Source organism: Lontra canadensis, unplaced genomic scaffold, assembly GCF_010015895.1.
Source record: "Lontra canadensis isolate GAN:19392208 unplaced genomic scaffold, GSC_riverotter_1.0 scaffold56, whole genome shotgun sequence".
In the NCBI taxonomy this organism is placed as follows: domain Eukaryota; kingdom Metazoa; phylum Chordata; class Mammalia; order Carnivora; family Mustelidae; genus Lontra; species Lontra canadensis.
Window position 1 is genome coordinate 7,208,277 of NW_022631050.1, and position 19,837 is coordinate 7,228,113.

The 19,837-nt window shown below is 38.2% G+C and overlaps 1 protein-coding gene across 4 annotated transcripts in view; it reads left to right on the forward strand.

The window, feature by feature from the left end:
* Positions 1–19,837, forward strand: part of MAP3K13 (mitogen-activated protein kinase kinase kinase 13) — a 161,725-nt gene that overhangs the window by 21,847 nt on the left and 120,041 nt on the right. Inside the window, exon 1 of one of the 4 annotated variants that reach the window (XM_032875559.1) lies at positions 9,424–9,523. The exons of the other annotated variants lie outside the window; for them this stretch is intronic. The gene's annotated coding sequence lies outside the window, so the exon portion shown is untranslated. Of the gene's footprint in view, positions 1–9,423; positions 9,524–19,837 lie in introns of those variants that run through there. 4 annotated transcript variants of the gene reach the window in all.

Genomic DNA, 19,837 nt, shown 5'->3' on the forward strand with positions numbered 1-19,837 from the left:
AAGAGACAGGTTTCCCTGTAAACCTTTCACAAGACATCTGAGAGCACTCCCTCTCAGTGAAAATAGGTATTTTAAAAAATTCCAAAATAAAGCAAAAAAATAGAAATGCTTTATATTACCTAGATTTTAAGGTAGTTATGTTATTTGTATAACTAATGTTCACTAGTTAATAGGAATTAATTCTTGGCTCAGAGTCTCACTTTGGCCTGATCTATTCAGTGTTTGACATGCTTAAAAATTGACCTTTGAAAGCTTGAAGCTGTATCAAGGGCAAATTTCTTGAATTGGGTAAATATGTGAAGGTTTTCTGTGTATAATTGACCCTATAAATATATAATGCCAAATATGTTTAAAGAAAAGATCTTTTCTTAAATGGCCTAAGGAGAAAAAGAAGCCTTTCATTTGGTGTAAAGTTTATTGATTCATCTGTTAAATAACACCCAGGTTCAAGGTGCAGAAACAGATACCACTTGGCATACCTTTCCAGTGTATCATGTGAAAGTAGTTTCTGTTTGAAACTTCCAGATAGATACTCGGGACCTGACGGGGAATTCCAGCAAGGTCATTCACCCATTCAGACTTTTAAAAAAAATAAGAAAAAGAAAATAACAAAGCGAAAAAAATTGCCTTTGTGTGAACATTAACCTATCTGCTGCTAGGTTTTTTTTTTGTTGTTTTTTTTTTTAAAGGGAGAGCTCAGGCTGGATTTCTTTTATAGTTCAAATCAAAAATAATAAATTTAATTAATTTGGAGGTTACGTTGCTATTTTTGTGATGTATTATAGCTCCTCTGCATTCGCAGAATGTCCAGTGCTTAGAAAAATGGCTTTCCTCTGTCTAGCCCTTAAAATACAGGAATTCTTAAAATGTTTTCATTGTGCTTTCCTTGGTAGTCCTATCGGTTGAAACAGACCCAGTTCTTGCTCTTGAAGTTTTTATAAACCTGCCCTTCAATGACATTGACAAACAGACAGGCATTTGATTAAGCAAACATTGCTGGATCTACATGATGAATTAAGTATTGTCATTTTGTAAATGTCTTTTGTGTGGTCTAAATACACAATGAAACGTTGACTGTTCAGAAAATTGCAAGAGGAGTTATTCATCCATAGGCTGGCAGTGTATTCGGTCCTGATTCTTTAAATCCGTATTTTGGTTAATGTTAAAATTTACATATATGGTATATCATAAAATGATAGCATATTAAATTTAGTTTTAATTTTAATTATTGTATAGCTTTCAAATTTTTTATCACTCCTGTGTGAGTCTGTAGGGCCTTTGTGAAAGGTTCCATGTCTGACCTGCAACATCATGTATAATTTCCTGCTTTCTGTCCTGAATGTTCCATGCCCCTCATACTGTTGCAGGGATCGCAGGTGCACTCACTACTTTTGGACAAAGTAGAGCTTTTATAAAAGATGCTTATTAAATATTGAGTAGATACCAAATGTCTATAAAATAGCTATAAGGTTTGTGGAATAACTATGGAAAACATTGTTTCCCTGTAGCCCAGTTTTTTTTTTTTTTTTTATGTTTTGTTTGTCACCATTTATCATGGAACACATTAGTTTTTTTTTTTTTTTTTTTTTTTTTTTGTCAGAGACAGAGGGAGAGAGAGTAAGCGAGCACAGGCAGACAGAGAGGCAGGCAGAAGCAGAGGGAGAAGCAGGCTCCCTGCCGAGCAAGGAGCCTGATGTGGGACTCGATCCCAGGACGCTGGGATCATGACCTGAGCCGAAGGCAGCCGCTTAACCAACTGAGCCACCCAGGCGTCCCAACACATTAGTTTTTGATGTCGTGTTCCATGATTCATTGTTTTTGTATAACACCCAGTGCTCCATGCAATCCGTGTCCCCTTAATACCCATCACCGAGGGTAGCACAGTTTTTAAAAAGCACTATTATCTTTACCTTTAATATCTACTGTAGACTCCTCTCTTTTCCCAAACTTTTCATGCTTCTTCAGAGCAATTCTTCTGAATTTTCAAAAAATTCTGAATTTTTTGTTAACAATTTTCTTACTTTTCCCAGTGTTTTTTTTTTTTTAAATCATACTCTCTGTGTCCCCAAACAGTATATTGGTTAGTTTTATGTGTTTTCGAACTTGATAAAAATGTAATCATATCGTATGTATTTTTCTGGGCCTTACTTTTTTTTTTTTTTAATCAGCATTAAAGTCTTAGATTTGTCTATGTCAATGCATAGCTATTGCTCATTGGTTTTCCCTGTTGTATACTATTGCATGTATAAATATTCCAGAACTTTATTAGCAGATGAATTGATCGATAGACATTTGAGATGTTCCAGTTCTTTGGTACTACAGACATTGCTCCTATTATACATACATTCCTGTATCTATATCTTTACACATGTGCAAGAGCTTCTCTGTTAATGTTTTTCAATCTTTCCCATGTCATGGTACACATAGAAAATGATAGAAAATATTTGTTCCATAATACTGCATTAAAGGAATGAAGCTGTGTCTCTGGTCTGGGCGCTTCTGCTTGGCTGGAGGGCTGAGGAGGAGATCCATATCGGGGCACACCTGTAACCTATTCATTGTGTACCAGGGCACCAGGGCATAGCAGTTAAGAAGCTTTGTCCCTGGGAGTTGAATTGCTGCTTGTAGAAACATGCTTCAACTCTTCTAGTAATACCAAATTGCACGGTGGTATTCATAATTCCATTCACCTGAGGTTCAAAGTGCTTGTATCAGTTCACATTCCATGAATATATACTTAAGATGAAAAGAGAATCCTGGGGCGCCTGGGTGGTTTAGTGGGTTAAGCCGCTGCCTTCGGCTCAGGTCATGATCTCAGGGTCCTGGGATCGAGTCCCACATCGAGCTCTCTGCTCAGCAGGGAGCCTGCTTCTCTCTCTCTCTCTGCCTGCCTCTCTGTCTACTTGTGATCTCTCTCTGTCAAATCAATAAATAAAATCTTTAAAAAAAAAAAGATGAAAAGGGAATCCTTGAGAATTATACCAATCTCATGATTATAAAGGTCAAGTTGGAGAAGAAAATAATTGATTATTGCCTAGGATATCTTTTTAGATTTGCTTTCTCAAAATATGATAAGGTCAAAATTCCTTTACAGCACGACAGCAGAGAGTTATAGGCCATGGATGAGGTTAAGACGTGATAACATGCCCCCGTAGTTGTTATTAATCATGCCAGCCAACAGCCTGAGCTGAAATACTTGTGGGAGCTGTGATTCTGTCTTCCAGGTTTAGTGTTGCATTAGCTTTTTATTTCTTAGCCTTGAGACAATGTATACAAGATGCAATATGAGAGCTATCTTCTATAGAACTTTTAGTTTAAAAACCCAAACATTTATAAAAGAAGCTGGTTTGTTTTGACTCTTCTTAAAATTGATGTTCTTTTAAATAGTAAAAATGTCATAAGTATCAGAATTGATTAAGATAATAAATGATAATTTTTCTCTTCAGATAACATTAGACTAGACAACTGATCTTACAACAATCACTAACCCCACATAGTTTTTCCATGACATTTTCAAGACGCTCCTCTATATTACGACACTGTTACTGCTCTAATGGCTTTCTCACACAAAAGATGTAAAAATAAAATCTTTGCTTGGTGGGAAGTAATGCCTTGTGGCCTATAGACCAAGGCTGTTTAAAATTAGATGGAAAATATCAGGGGAAAGCTTTCAAATTTATGCTTATCCTGGTATATGATGACCAAAGTAACATTTTAATTTACTTGGAGAATTACATGTGAATACTGTACTTCCCTTTTACTGTAATACTGTGTACTGCATATAAGGAAGGGTTTTAGTTGTACAATACAATTCTTGTATTAATGCCTATGTTTATAGTATGTGTGTAATATAAAGTAATATGGATCTGTATATATGTATGTATGTATATGGTGTTGGTTGGTTCTTAGTATATCATGTATTCATCATTCTCAAGGAGTACCGATTAAGTATTTGAGTATAATTAACACTGTGACTTCCATCTAAGCATGTAATTAAGCTCTAGCTACAGACATAAAGGATAAATAATAAATGGTTATATAAATAGCAATAGCAAATAGTGGTAAATATGATAAACTCAAGATTTTTTCATTATTTTTCTCCTTGGAATGTGAAATATTTATTACAATTTGCCATGCGAGGCCATAGTTCATTAAGTTATTTTTTAAATTATAGGTATCCTGAATTTCAATAGCAAGGTGACATTTCAGCATTAGTAGTGGAGAATGAATCTGTAGCTCTAGAAGTAGGAAGGTGACCTCCTATAAAGACATTCTGTGCTTGAAATTTTGGGATCTGTCTTCAGAGCTCATGTAAATTTTGCATTCTTCAGTTCCCATATATTTTCCTCCAAATAAGACTGATGTTGCATACACATCTGCCCTGTGGTTTCATATACCTTAGTTTGAGAAGCATGAAAATAAATGGAATCCCATTTCCTAAAGGCCTTTAAGTTAGAAGTGCTTTTCTTGTAAGAAAATTGTGACTTCTAAAATCTGGGTTCTATATAGGCTTTCCTGAAAGTGAAAAAGTTCTCTTGAGCAACCTCCTTTGCTGTCAGCAATTTCTCCCTCTTTAACTGTCTTGTGGATTTTTGTAGATATTCATAGTTTGAACAGTACATTTGATGGAACCCTTCTTCTTTGATCTTTCTTTTATCTTGGTTTCCAGGAAATTGCCCTGTCCTGCTTATTCTCAGTACCCTTTGACCATTTCTTCCCTGTCTTCTTTGCTACTCGTCTTTTACTCTAATTGTGTTTCTGGCCCACGGCTCAGTTTTAGCTTCTCCTTCCTCGGTCTCTGTCACCTTTCTCAGCTATCCCAGTTCTGTCTTCTCACCAAAATACTCACCCTGTAATATCCAGATGCCTTTTGGACAGTTGAGCTTGGCCATTTTAGGGTCACTACATACTTGGCATTTATAAACTCACATCCCTAGGGCCTCGCACAGAGCCTGGCATGGGGAGGGGGGTACCAGCAAATACTCAATGAATGAATGAAATGAATCTCATTCCCCTTTAAACAAACCACCTCCTCTCATTTTCATCTTTTGTCAATGGTATCACTGATCTTATCTCTGCTCTCTGCTCTTGTAAATATTTTGTTCATTTTTTTCTTTTGAAATGTATCTCATATCTGCATTAGTTCATTTCATTGTATTTTCATGACTTTTAGCCCAATGCCTCATGCCAAGATTACTCCCACAGGTTCCCATCTGGCATCTTTGGTTTTAATCTCTCCTCTCTCCAAGCCATTGCCATTGTAGCCACCCTAACAAGTTTTTAAATGTTAATTTATTTCTTGCTGTTGTTTTTTTGAAATGATTTTTATTTATTTGAAAGAGAGAGAGAGAGAGAGCTAGCCAGCAAGCATGAGCTGAAGGGAGGGGCAGAGGGAGAGGGAGAAGCAGACTCCCCGCTGAGCAGGGACCCTGGGATCATGACCTGAGCCAAAGGCAGACACTTAACCAACTGAGCCGATCCCCGCCCCAGACACCCCAATTTGTCTCTTGTTCTAATGAATTTTTTATTTTTGAGATAATTTTAGGTTTTTAAAGAGCTGCAAAAATAGTACCTTCACCCAGTTTCTCCTGATGTTAACATCTTTCGTAACTATGGCTCATTTGTCAAAATTAAGAAATTAACATCGGTGCATGACTCTTAACTAAAATCCAGACTTTTAAGTTTTCACCAGATTTTTTACTACTGTACTGTTCCTATTCCAGGATGCAACATTGCTATTTAGCACATCTATCAAAATTTTTAATAGTTAATACCAATTTTGGCAAGAATTCAAAAAGGACAAAAGAATATAGAAGTTTCCTTCCTACCTCTGAACCATATCTATTCTGTCTCTTCCCTATAGATAACCCAGTGTTTCTGGTTTCTTGGATATTCTTCCTAAGAGATTCTCTGAGGACGCACACACACACACACACACACACACACACACTTTCAAACATATAAAATAGTTGTATTCTAAATATACTGCTTTCTTTTTTTAACTTGGTATAGTTTCATCACTTTTTATCAGTAACACAAAGTTGCCTTTTTGAAAAATTTCAGGATCCTATTAGGTATCTGTTCTGCAGTTTGATTTGCCAGTTCCCCACTGACTGATAGCTTTTACTTTCGCAAACAGTGCTGTAGTGACCACCCACGAATATGTGTCATTTTACGTGGGCATGTGTCTAGTTATTGCTGGGTGGAAGGGTATATGCCATCATAATTTGATGGCCAATTTGCATTTTGGAGAGTTCCCACCGTTTTATCTTCCATTATTTACCCATAAGCTCACCAATGTTGTGTCTTAATAGACTTTGAATTTCGCCAATTTGATAGGTTAAAGTATAGTTTAAAATTATGTCATTGTACGTTCAGTTTGCATTTGTTTTATAGTAAGTTGGAGCATCTTTACATTTTTTTTTTTAAAGATTTTATTTATTTACTTGACAGAGAGATCACAAGCAGGCAGAGAGGCAGGCAGAGAGAGAAGAGGAAGCAGGCTCCCCGCTGAGCGGAGAGCCCGATGCGGGGCTCGATCCCAGGACCCCGGGATCATGACCTGAGCCGAAGGCAGCGGCTGAACCCACTGAGCCACCCAGGGGCCCCAACATCTTTACATATGTTTAAGAGCCGTTTACATTTTCTTCTGTGAACTGTCCATCCGCTTTGCCCATTTTTCAATTAGGTTGTTAAAGCATTCATTTATTAAGTTGAAGGCCTACTCCTCTTCTCAAGACTTTACATCGCAGTTTCAACCCCAGTTCACACTACTTTCCATAAGCACTACCGCTCTGACCAGTCTGGTTTCCGTACCCTCCCAAGGGCACACTGTATTCATTCCTTCCGCCACACCTTCTTTCATCATGTTCCTCCATTTCCCCTTCCACTTACATCTCCTTCTGAGACAGAAATTACTACTTCCCTCCCTTGGATAAACTTTCCTTTAACTTCACGTTAACTTCTGGGAGCAATAATTAACTGATAGTTTGTGAACTTTTAAAAAAAGGAAATGTTAATCATTAAGAGACAGCATTGAACCAAAAAAACCCCTTTCTTATCAAACTAACCACATCTCCATTTCCAGTAGAGTTCTAGTATGCTGGGGACACATCTTCATTAAGCCGTTTTATTCTCGTGATATGTTTGAGAAATTAAAAAAAAAATAAGTTTATGAGAGTAAGTGGTTTGTTTTTTTTTTTTTTTTAAGATTTTATTTATTTATTTGACAGACAGAGATTACAAGTAGGCAGAGAGGCAGGCAGAGAGAGAGGAGGAAGCAGACTCCCTGCTGAGCAGAGAGCCCCATGCGGGGCTCGATCCCAGGACCCTGAGATCATGACCTGAGCCGAAGGCAGCGGCTTAACCCACTGAGCCACCCAGGTGCCCCGAGAGTAAGTGTTTTGTAGCTGATCAAACTTGTGTAACCAGAGAGTTTTGATTCATGGATCAATGTCAGACTGAGAGTGTTTTATAACAAAACTGTTCTCTATTTCAGAACTTTGTTCTTGATTTTGCTGCTCAGTATTTGTTTACTAATAATTTGATGAATACATGGGAATTAAATAAATGAAGTTAGGCTTAAAGAGAATACTTCCTATGACAGTACAGAGTTATGATTGAACATTATCTTAACAGTTTGGAAGGATGGGCTAAAACTAATAAGGTGAAATTTTTCAACTGAAGTGAATATAAAGCTCTACATTTCATCCCCAAAATTAGTGGAAAGAGAGCATGAGGGTAGAGTCGGGCAGCTGGCTTGATATAGTGTGTGTGACAAAAGTCCACCAACTTAAGAATATAATGTGTTAAAATTGAAATCTTCAGTTGCCTTTATTAATTTATAAAATTATAGCATTAGATTAAGGAACTTAGTAGTCCCATCAGAACTCATTTGGAGTATAGTATTCAGTTCTAGATATTATATTTTCAAAGGAAATTAACTTTGAAATTAAAGTACCTGTATTATTTTTCTATTGCTGTCATAACAAGTTATCACAAATTTAGCAGACTGAAACAAAATAACACACTTTCATCACCTTACAGTTGTGAGGTCAGAAATCATCACAGATCTCAATAGGCTAAAACCAAGATATCATCAGGGCTGTATCCCCTTCTGGAGGCTTTAGAAGAGTCTGTTTTCCTGACTTTTCTGGCTTCTAGAGGTCCCCTACTTCCACCCTTCAGAACCACCAGAAGCAAGTCCAGTCCTCCCATTGCTTCTCTCCGGCCACAGCTGGGAAAGGCTCACTGCTTTTAAAGATTTTTTTTTTTTTTAAATTTATTCAACAGACACAGATCACAAGTAGGCAGAGAGGCAGGCAGAGAGAGGGGAGGAAGCAGGATCCCCACTGCACAGAGAGCCCAATGTGGGGCTCGATCCCAGGACCCTGAGATCATGACCCGGACCGAAGGCAGAGGCCTTAACCCACTGAGCCACCCAGGCGCCCCAGCTCACTGCTTTTAAAGGATTCACGTGAAAAGATTGGTCCCATCTGGATAATCTCCCTGTCTCAAAGCCCTTAACCTTAACTGCATTGACTAAGTCCTTTTTGCCGTGGAAAGTAACATGTTCACAGATGCTGGTGATGAAAAAATGGACATCTTTGTGGGGGACCATTATCCTGCCTCCCACCGTTCCTATCACAGGGGATCACCAGGATCTTGATGGGGCTAACTGGATAGAGAAGCAGATTAAGAAGAATTGAAGATGATCCCCAAGTATGTTGCCTAGGAGAGAATGAGATAATGTTTATAAAGTGATTAGAGCAGTAAGTGCATAATAAATGGTTTCTGCTTCAACGGCTAATGCTACAAATTACAGAAATACAGTAGCTCAGAAGGGAAAGAAGCTTAGGGATGTGGAAGGAGATGAAGCAGTGGAACATTTTATCTTGCATAGAACAGAATTTGGGATCCAAGTTCTCACTTTACTCTTAGGGAAGCAGGTGGTTTCAATGTCAGAAAACAACTAAGTTTTAACAAGAACTCTGCGTGGTTCTGCTACCTGATAAAAGAGGGAGAATGGAGTTGATGCGGACTCTGGGAAAGAAGCAACTTTCTGGCCTCTTTTTGCCATGACTGCACGATGTATAGATTCTGGGGAGGAGAGAAAACTTTCATGAAAGGGAGAAAGCACGGTTTTTGAAGCTCAGAGGACAACTATATTAGTTTTTCTCCCCCAGGAACATATGGGAAAGAAATGTTCTCTGAAACCAAAGCCCCACTGTCGGAGACGAGATTTCTTCAGGCTTTCACTGTGATCTTTACATTTGTCTCTTGAAACACATTGCTCTCCACCTTCAAGAAGCTGCTGATTCGTGGTGGTCAAGCAGTAGTTAACAAGCCCTCCCACCTTGCTCCAGCTGGCTGGTAGCTTCCAAGGCCACCGTGAATGTGTATCAGTGTGAACCTGATCCAGAAACAGCCAGGAAGGGAACAAAGTTTAGTCTGTGAGGAAATAGGTGGCTGCCGGCTGCCGGTAGTTTCATACCGTCTGTCCAGATTTCAGGCTTGCTGTGGTGTAAGTAATTTTTTAAAAATATATTCGAATATAAAAAGATTGTGAGGATAATTCCCATCTGGGATTAAATTAAGGTCCTGCCGGGTGCTAAATCTTGTGTTAAGTAGACCTACTTAAAAGAAAGTTTCAGCATTTCACACGTAGTTTTATTTTAAAAAATGAAAAGGAAGACCATGAAGTTTACAGCAAGTGTTCTGCTAAAACAGGTCCTGCTTGTGTTGGATGGTTTTTAATGTCTTGTCTTTGGTTCAGTGAGGATGTTTATGGTCAGAAAATAAAAGTGAACAAATGTGCATCTGGTGCCCAGAGTTTATTTCTAGATAGTGTTTAGATTTCTCCCTCATGTTCTTTCCAGCAGCTTTTCCTTTAGTTTAGGTTCATGTTACAAGTTTATGTTAGCAAATATATAATACTTTCAGCTAGTTAAACTGGAGGTTTTGTGGTTCAAAGAAACGAATGAGAATAAAGTAGAATCGAATACAGTGTAATAAGCTGTTGAGAGCCTAGATTTAAGAGCAGCATAAAGTGTTTTCAAAGAGGAGGAACTTTGGGAAATAGATGGAAATGGCAAGCAGCTTTAGGAATTTCACACAACTTTGGAGAAATCTGTTTTTAAGATTTTGACATGTGTACTAATTTTCCAGACTAAATTCCCAGTACAATGGCCTGTAAAATAAATTTCCTGTATGAAATTGGAATTGTTGTACCTCACCTGTTGAGGTTCTATGTTGAGATAAAGATTCCAGGAGCTATACACATTGTTATGCAAACATCGACTTTATTGAGTATGAGAATGTTAAGGTTGCATTTGGATTTGGAGAAGTTGATATTTTCTATTTCTCTTTTGCCACATGTATTTAAAAAAAATTCTTGGTACAGGAAAATTTTGTGACTTCAAATCTAGAAGCAAAATTTGATGTTATTAATATATACAAGTTATAAATGACGGCTGCTAGCCTGTAGCCTTTTAAATGGATCAAGGAGTGCTGAGGACGTAGATTGTTTGCGTACAAGTACACTGGGTTTCCCCTTTCCTCTGCCTTCACCTCCGATCTCCAGTCTGTCTCCAGCCTGTCTCACATTCCTGCAGAGCCCAGATGATGGTATTGGGCCCAACTGACCTTTGGTGGGATAGAAGCTCAAGATACACTGTCCTAAGTGGATTCTGGGACTGTAATGAATTAAAACCTTTACTCATCCTTTAACTTGCTGAATTTCTATGACTCTAGGTTCCTGAGCTTATTAACTCCTCCCACTCAATAGCCTCTCCTGGGCCAGGTTGTTGGTTTATGGGACAAGAGTTGGGTGAAAGGGTCCTAGGAAAGCATGGCAGGTGACACTATTTCCAGAGAAGCAGGCATTTCACTGCTTCCCTGGAAATATTTCGCTCTTTTAACACCTGGAAGGCCATACAGGTGTGCACTGGCTGACTCTTAAATCCAGACACTTTTGGATATTTTAAAATTTGTTTTCCTATTTTTTAAATTTATTAATTTATTTTTTATTTTTTATTTAAGTTCAATTAATTAACGTATAGTGTATTTTTAGTTTCAGAGGTAGATTTCACTGACTCATCAGTTGTTTCTAACACCCCGTGCTCATTACATCACCCAGTTACCCCATTCCCTTCCCCCTCCAGCAATCCTCTGTTTGTTTCCAATGGTTAAGAGTCTCTTATGGTCTGTTTTCCTATTTTTAGTTGTTACATTTTGATAGTTTGATAGTTTATATCCAAGCCTGAGGTCTGGGTGAAAGCCCCTTGGGTGCTAGGAAGGGACACAAGGCCACAGATGAAACCTTGATGTACTGCTTCCAGATGAAAGGGACTTGGGACCTCAAATAAACTCTGAGCCACAGGTGGTGCTGTCCTTACCCCCAGGTGTCTGCTGAGCATGCCCGCTTCCTTTTATGGGAGCGGATTTGTGAAGGCTGCTCCTTTTCTTTTTCTTTTTTTTTTTTTTTTTAATTTCAGCGTAGTTAACTTAGTGTTATATCATTTCAGGTGTACAATTCAACAGTTCCATACATCACTCAGTGCTCATCAAGATAAGTGTACTTTTAATTCCCTTCACCTGTTTCACCCATCCCCTACCCACCTCCTTTCTGTTAACAGACTCAGCTAAGAGTCTGTTTTTTAGTTTGTCTACTTTTTCTTTGTTCATTTGTTTTGTTTCTTAAATTCCACATATGAGTGAAGTCATATGGTATTTCTCTTTCTCTGACTGGCTTATTTCACTTAGTATTATACTCTCTAGATCCAACCAAATTGTTGTAAATGGTAAGATTTCATTCTTTTTTATGGCTGAATAATAATAATAATAGATAGATAGATAGATAGATAGATAGAAAGAGACAAACATGGTGTGGCTCTCTTCAAATTAGTGTTTTTATATTCTTTGGGTAAATACCAGTTGTGCAATTATTGGATCATAGGGAAGTTCTGTTTTTTATTTTTTGAGGAACCTCTATACTGTCTTCCATAGTGGCTGCCCCAGTCTGCATTCCCACCAATAGTACACAAGGGTTCTTTTTTCTCTACATCCTCACCAACATTTGTTTTTTTCTTGAGTTTTTGATTTTAGCCATTCTAACAGGTGTGAGGTTCTATCTCATTGTGGTTTTGGTTTGCATTTCCCTGATGATGAGTGATAGCTTGTTTTCATGTGTCTTTTGGTCATCTATATGTCTTCTTTGGAGAAATATCTCTGTTCATGTCTTCTGCCAATTTTTTAATTGAATATTCGGGGTTTTTTGGTGTTGAGTTGTACAAGTGTTTCATATATTTTGGTCACTAACCCTTTATTGGGTATGTCACTTGTGAAAATCTTTTCCTATTCAGTAGGTTGTCTTTTGGTTTTGTTGATTGTTTCCTTTGCTGTACAGGAAATTTTTATTTTGATATAGTCCCAATAGTTTATTTTTGCTTTTGTTTCCCTTGCCTCAAGAGATGTTATGGCTGATGTCAGAGAAATTATTGCCTTGGTTCTCTTCTAGGATTTTTATGGTTTCAGGTCTCACATTTAGGTCTTTGATCTGTTTTGAGTTTATTTTTGTGTATGGCATAAGAGAGTGGTCCAGTTTCATTCTTTTGTATGTAGCTGTCCCATTTTCCCAACACCATTTGTTGAAGACACTTTTTCCCATTGGATATTCTTTCCTGCTTTGTTGAAGATTAATTGACCATATAATCATGGGTTTATTTCTGGGCTCTTTATTATCTTCTATTGAACTATAGGTCTGTTTTTGAGCCAGTACCACACTGTTTTTTTTGGTTTTTTGTTTGTTTAAAAGATTTTATTTATGTATTTGACAGAGAGAGATACAGTGAGAGAGAGAACACGAGCAGGGGAAGCGGGAGAGGGAGAAGCTGGCTTCCCGCTGAGTAGGGAGCCTGATGTGGGGCTCCATCCCAGGACCCTGGGATCATGACCTGAGCCAAAGGCAGATGTTTTAACGACTGAGCCACCCAGGCGCCCCAGTACCATCCTGTTTTGATTACTACAGCTTTGTAATATAACTTGAAGTCTGGAATTGTGATATCTTCAGATTTGTTTTTTTTTCTCCAAAGATTGCTGTGGCTGTTTGGGGTCTTTTGTGGTTCCATACAAATTGTAGGATTGTTTGTTCTAGTTTTGTGAAAAATGCTATTGGTAGGGATTGCATTAAATCTGTAGATTGCTTTGGATAGTATAGACATTTTAACAAAAATTGTTCTTCCAATCCATAAGTATGAACTGTCTTTCCATTTCTTTCATCAGTGTTTTATCAGTTTTCACAGTATAGGTCTTTTACATCTTTAGTTAAGTTTATTCCTAGGTATTTTATTATTTTTGGTGCAATTGTAAATGGGATTGCTTTCTTAATTTCTCTTTCTGCTGCTTCATTATTAGTGTATAGAAATGCAACAGATTTCTGTACATTGATTTTGTATTCTATAACCTTACTGAATTCATGTCTCAGTTCTAGTAGTTGTTTGATGGAGTCTTTCAGGTTTCCTACATATAGTATTATGTCATCTGCAAATAGTGAAAGTTTTACTCCTTCTTTACCAATCTGGATATCTGTTATTCCTTTTTTCTTGTCTGCTTTTAAAATTCTGTCTTTATCACTACTTTTTGCCACTTTAATTACTATGTGTCTTAGTGTGGATTGCTTTGGGTTGATTTTGTTGGGGGATCTCTGTGCCTTCTGGATATGAACTTCTTTCCTTCCCTAGATTTGGCAAGTTTTCAGCTATTATTTCTTCAAATACATTTTCTACCACCTTTTCTCTCTCTTCTTCTTCCAGGATCCCTATAATGCGAATGTTATTATTATGCTTGATGGAGTTGCTGTGTTCCCTAAATCTATTCTCATTTTGCATTATCTTTTCTCTCACCTGTTCAGCTTTTCTGTTACTCTTTTCTGCAGATTGCTGATTCATTCTTCTGCTTCTTTTAGTCTGCTACTTATTCCATCCAATGTATTTTTAATTTCATTTATTGTATTCTTCTTCTCTGGTTGGTTCCTTTTTTATCTCTTAGCTAATGGTCTCATTGATGTCCTCCACTTTTTTTCTTAAGTCCAGTGAGTATCTTTATGACCATTACTTTACCAGACATACTACTTTTAATTCTTTACCAGACATACTACTTACTCTGTTTCATTCAGTTCTCTTGCTGTGATTTTGTCCTGTTCTTTCATTTGGTACATATTCCTCTGTCTTCTCATTTTTGTCTAACTCTCTGTGTCTGTTTCTGTGTTTTAGGAAAGTCCGCTGTGTCTCCTGTTCTTGAAAGTAGTGTCTTTATGAGGAAGAGATCATGTGTGCCCTGCAGTGCAGTGTCCCCTTGTCATGAGAACCTGGTGCTTTAGGGGTGTCTCCTATGTGTGTTGCAAAAGCCACTTTTTCCTTCAGTCCAGTCATCTTCAACGGTTCTCTTTGAACATTGTGGGCAATCTGGGGCTGCCTTGGACTTGAGTTTAGTCAGATCAGGCATTTGCCAGAGATGCAGTAGCACCAAACTGCAGGGCACTTTCCTTTTGTTGTCCTCTGAGAAGCTTTCATTGGTGGAAGGGGCCTGTAGCCAACCAGTTATCTGCCCCAGTGCACTTGTGGAGGCCACAGTCTGATTCATTTGTGTGGTTATCTTTCCCTATTCCCAGGGCAGGAGTCTCTCTGGAGTGATGCTGGCCCCCATCAGGGCTGCTTGTACACTGATAGCCTTGTGGCCCTAGTTTGAATGGGCTCTAGCCAAAAGCCTATCAGAGAGGGCAGCTCCACAACATACTCCAGGGCAGGGCTGTAGCACCCACAAGGTTTGGACACAGGGAAGAAGGGATGTGCCTCCACTGCTGGGATGGGGCTGGCTGGGCTGATCCGTAAAACACTCAGGTGTGGGGTGTGCAGTTTTAACAAGGTGTGTGCAGAGCCTCTGCTAAAGGGGACCCACTGCTAGTGCTGCCAAGACTGAGGCCCTGGAATGTACATGGGTCAGGGGACATGCTGTTTGCAAGGGTTTGCTCAGGGCTTCTTGGGGACGGCATCTGCAGTCCCGGACAGAGGCAAGCTTGACCAAAGGGGTGGGGGATGGCTCTTGGTGTCAGCACGTTAGGTAGTAAGTGTCCGTGTTGTGCTGATTCCTGCAGATGGCAGTGTATTTATGCTGGGGTTGGGGGTGGGTGGCAGGTGAGTGAAGTGGCACCTGCCAGCTCTTTTGTTCCTGTAGGGGTCTCCCTGAAATCCCTAACTCTGGGACAGGCTCTAATATGAGTAAATAACTCTCCCTGCCATATTCCCCAGGTGTTTTTCAAACCGCTGCTTGTTTGTTTTGCTGTCTCTCTAAGGGCAGGGGCTCAGTTTACCATCACTTTCCAGGTTCTCCTAGAACTGAGATTTTTTAAATTCCAGGCTTTAAGTCCTGCTGGTTGTAAGTGCTCACAAAATTTGGCCCCTCTAGTTTTCCAACCCAAATATTATGAGGATTCATCTTCCCCATGCAGGCTTCCCAGTGTCATAGTCTATTTCTCTCCCTTCTCTGAGTTCGCAGGTCCTTCCCTCTGACAGTCCCTCGGGTCCCTTGAGGTTCCCATGTCATTTCCACCCTTCTTACCTTCTTTGATGTGACTTCTTCTTTACAATTAGTTGTGGAATTTTTTCTGCCAGTCTTTGGGTCATTTTCTGGGTTATTTATACAGATGTGAGTGTCCTCTAGTTGTATCTGTGGGACAAGGGGAGCTTAGGGTCCTCCTACTCCACCTTCTTCTCAGCCTTCTGGGCGCCTTTCAGATATTTTTAAAAACCTTCAACAGCTGCCTATAACATCCAAATCCTTGCCCTACAAAGCCTACATGATCTGCCTTCTGACCATCTGTTTAACATCATTGTCTCCCATTGTTCTCACACAGATTGCTCCAGCTACTTAAGTGTTTCTATTGCTTCTGGAATAGATCGAACTTTCTTGTGCCTCAGGGTCTTTGGTGCCTGGAAAGCTCTTCCCCTGTATTGTTTCTTCCTTCTCTTCAATCAGATCTCTACTCAAACACCTCCTCTTCAGAGGCATCACTACCCCACTTCCACCACATCACTCATCCTTTACCTTGGTTGACTTTCAACCATATTGGCACAATTTAATTCATATTTAACCATGTGGTTCATTTTAACCATATTGGCACAATTTAATTCATTTTAATAAGAAATATATTTTTAGGGGTGCCTGGGTAGTTCAGTTGGTTAAATGGCTGCCTTCGGCTCAGGTCATGGTTCCAGGGTCCTGGGATTGAGCCCTGCATCCAGCTTCTCCCTCTTCCTCTGCCCCTCTCCCTGCTCGTGTTCTCTCTCTCTCTCTGTCAAATAAATAATATCTTTATATATATATATATAGGTTTATATATATATATACACACATATATGATTTATATATATAGATATCGATAGATATAGATATAGATTAATTATATAGATACAGATTTATATATACATACACATATATATACACATACACATGATATATATAGTTGAATATATATACTATTTATATTCAGAATTATTTGTATACGTGTGTGTATATTTTTTATAAAATCAACATATATATTCTTTCGCACTAGAATATAAGTTCTATGAGGGGGGCAAGAACTTTGTCTTCTTCAGTGCTATATTGCCAGTGTCCAAAATAGTACCTACTTGACATATAGTAGACACTTAGTAAATATTCATTTTATTAATATATTAATGTCAGTTAGTGTCATTAAAATTTATTTTTAAGAATAGGAATTTTTGGATGCCTGGGTGCCTCAGTCGTTGAGCATCTGCCTTCTGCTCAGGTCCTGATCCCAGGGTCCTGGGATCAAGCCTTACATCAGGCTCCCTGCTAGGCAGGAAGCCTGCTTCTCCCTCTCCCACTCTCCGTGCTTGTGTTCCTGCTCTCGCCTTCTCTCTCTCTCTCTGTCAAATAAATAAGTAAAATCTTTAAAAAGAAAAAAAAGGATAGGAATTTTTCATTTTTTGAGTAGGTGATTCCAAAATATATAGAAAAGTGTACTTTTAAAAAAAGGTTTATTTATTTATTTTAGAGAAAGAGAGAGAGAGAGAGAGAGCACACACATGGGAGGGCAGGGGCAGAGGGAGAGACAGGCTTAAGCAGACTCCACCTTGAACACAGAGCCTCATGTGGGACTCAATCTCATGACCCTGAGATCATTATCTGAGCCAAAACCAAGAGCTGGACTCTTAACCACCTGTGCCACCTAGGCGCCCCATAGAAAAGTGTACATTGAGGGGTGGCTTGGACATTAAGCATCTGCCTTCAATTAGGGTCATGATCCCAAAATTGTGGGATCAAGCCCCACATCAGGATCCCTGCTTGGCAGGAAGCCTGCTTCATCCTCTCCCACCCTCCCTGCATGTGTTCCCTCTCTTGTGGTGTCTCTCTCTGTCAAATAAATAAATAAAATCTTAAGAAAGAAAGAAAGTGTCCATTGAAACATCTTCCTAACCCAGCTGGTCCCTAATCCATTCAGTTCCCATTCAAGACCCCAAACTATTATTTTTCCATGTGTCCTTCCAGAGTTTCTTGTTGTATATGCAAGGAAATATAAAAGTATGCACAGATTCTTACTTTTCTCTTTTTATTAATACTGTTATACATACTGTTCTTAACTTTTTATATTACAGATAAGAAATTAATAATCATATCCATATGTAGAGCGTGTCCTCATTTTTAAATAGCTGCGTAGTATTCCATTGGGTGGACATACTGTAATTGATTTAACCAGTCACCTAGTGATGGGCATGTTGGTTGTTTTCAGTATCTTCCTATTGTAAACAGTGCTGAAGTCCATAACCTGTGCATATACAATTTTATACATGCATAGTATATCTCTGATTAAATTCAGAGAGTATGATAGGTGCCATAAATACTGCTTAATTGCCTTCCATAGGGATTGTACCAATTTGTACTCCCCCAGCAATGAATAAAAGTACTGTTTCCCATAACCTTGCCAGCTGAGAGAGTTGTCCGACTTTTGGATTTTTGCCAATCTGATGGTTAAAAAATGGTTTCAGCATAATTTTTTAAAGAATTCATAATAAAATTTATGTTAAAGTTTTAAAATTTTTTAATATTTTAAATTGTGATAAAATACATATAAAATTTGCCATCTTAACTATTTTTAAGTATTCAGTTCATCCGTGTTAAGTATATTAACGTTGTCATGAAACAGGTCTCCAGAACTTGTTCACCTTCCAATCTGAAACTCTATACCCACAAAATAACAACTCCCCATTTCCTCCTCCTTCCAGACCCTGGCAACCACCATTCTCCTTCCTGTTTCTATGAGTTTGACTGCTTTAGATATCTCATGTAAGTGGAATCACACAGTGTTTGTCTTTTTGTGAATAGCTTCTTTCACTTAGTGTCAAGTCCTCAAGTTTCACCTGTACGGTAGCAAATGACAGGATTTTCTTCGCTTTTAAGGCTGAATAATATTCCCTTATATACCACACTTTGTTTATCCATTCATCCGTTGATGGACATTTGGATTGTTTCTACCTCTTGGCTATTGTGAATGATGCTGCTATGACTATGGGTGTGCAGATAACATTTTGAGGTCCTGCTTTCAGTTGTTTCAGAAGTGAGATTATTGGATCATGTGGCAATTCCATTTTTCAATTTTTTAGGAACTACTGCATTATTTTCCATAGAAGCTGCATCATTTTATCATTGTTTTAATGTGTATTTCTCTCATTATGAGTCGGGTGGAACATCTTTTCATATTTGGAAGAAACCTCCCCTTTTTTCTGTAAATTGTTTATATCTTTTGCCCTTGATTGGATTTTTTTCCTATTAGTTTGATAACATTTTTTGCTTTTATGCCTCTCAGTTTTCCAAATTTATAAGCTAGTAGTCATTGGTACAGGTTCGGGTAAGAGTGCCTGAGGTTAATAGTTGTGCAATCTTGATTGGGCAGTTACTGAACGTTTCTGAGTTTCAGTTTTCTTACCTGTAAATAGTAATAACAATGAGTTCTTATAAAGTTTAATTAGATAATATATATTAAGTGGTTAATATAGAACCAGTATGATAAGGCAAGAAAAAGAAATAAAAGGCCAATGTTCAGAAGGGACGCAAAACTATCATTATTCACATATGGTGATTGTGTACCCGGAAAAGCTTGTAGAATCTCTAAAAATACTTCGCAATTTTGCAAGGCCATAGGTTACAGTCAATATAGAAAGTTGCATCAGAAATAATTAGAACAGCTAAAACAATTAGAAAATTGATTAAAATATCACCACTGAAAATATTAAATACATAGCAATAAATCTTTAAAAAGAGCATAAGGACCTTTATACTGAACACTACAGAACATTATTAAGAAAAATTAGAGAAGACTGAACTTAAAGGCTCAATATAAATTCCATGGGGAATTTATGGCTAGCCTCAGTTGGTAGAGCATGACTGTTAACCTCAGGGTCCTGAGTTCAAGCCCCACACTGGGCATGGAGCCTACTATAAAATCAATCAATCAGTCAGTCAGTCAGTAAGTAAATCTTAAAAATGCAAAACATGATCATGGATTATAAAACTCAAAATTGTTAAGATGCCAATTTCCCTAAGTAAATGTATAGATCCATTGCAGTTCCTATCAAAATTTCAGCAGATGTTTTTGAAGAAATTGTCAAGCTGATTCTAAAATGTATCTGATAATGCAATGAACATTGCATAGCTAAAACAATCTTGAAAAGGAACAAGATGGATGATTTATAGCATGTGATTTCAAGATTTAACTGTAAAGCTATTAACTATAACCAACAATGAACTGTTACCCTAAGAA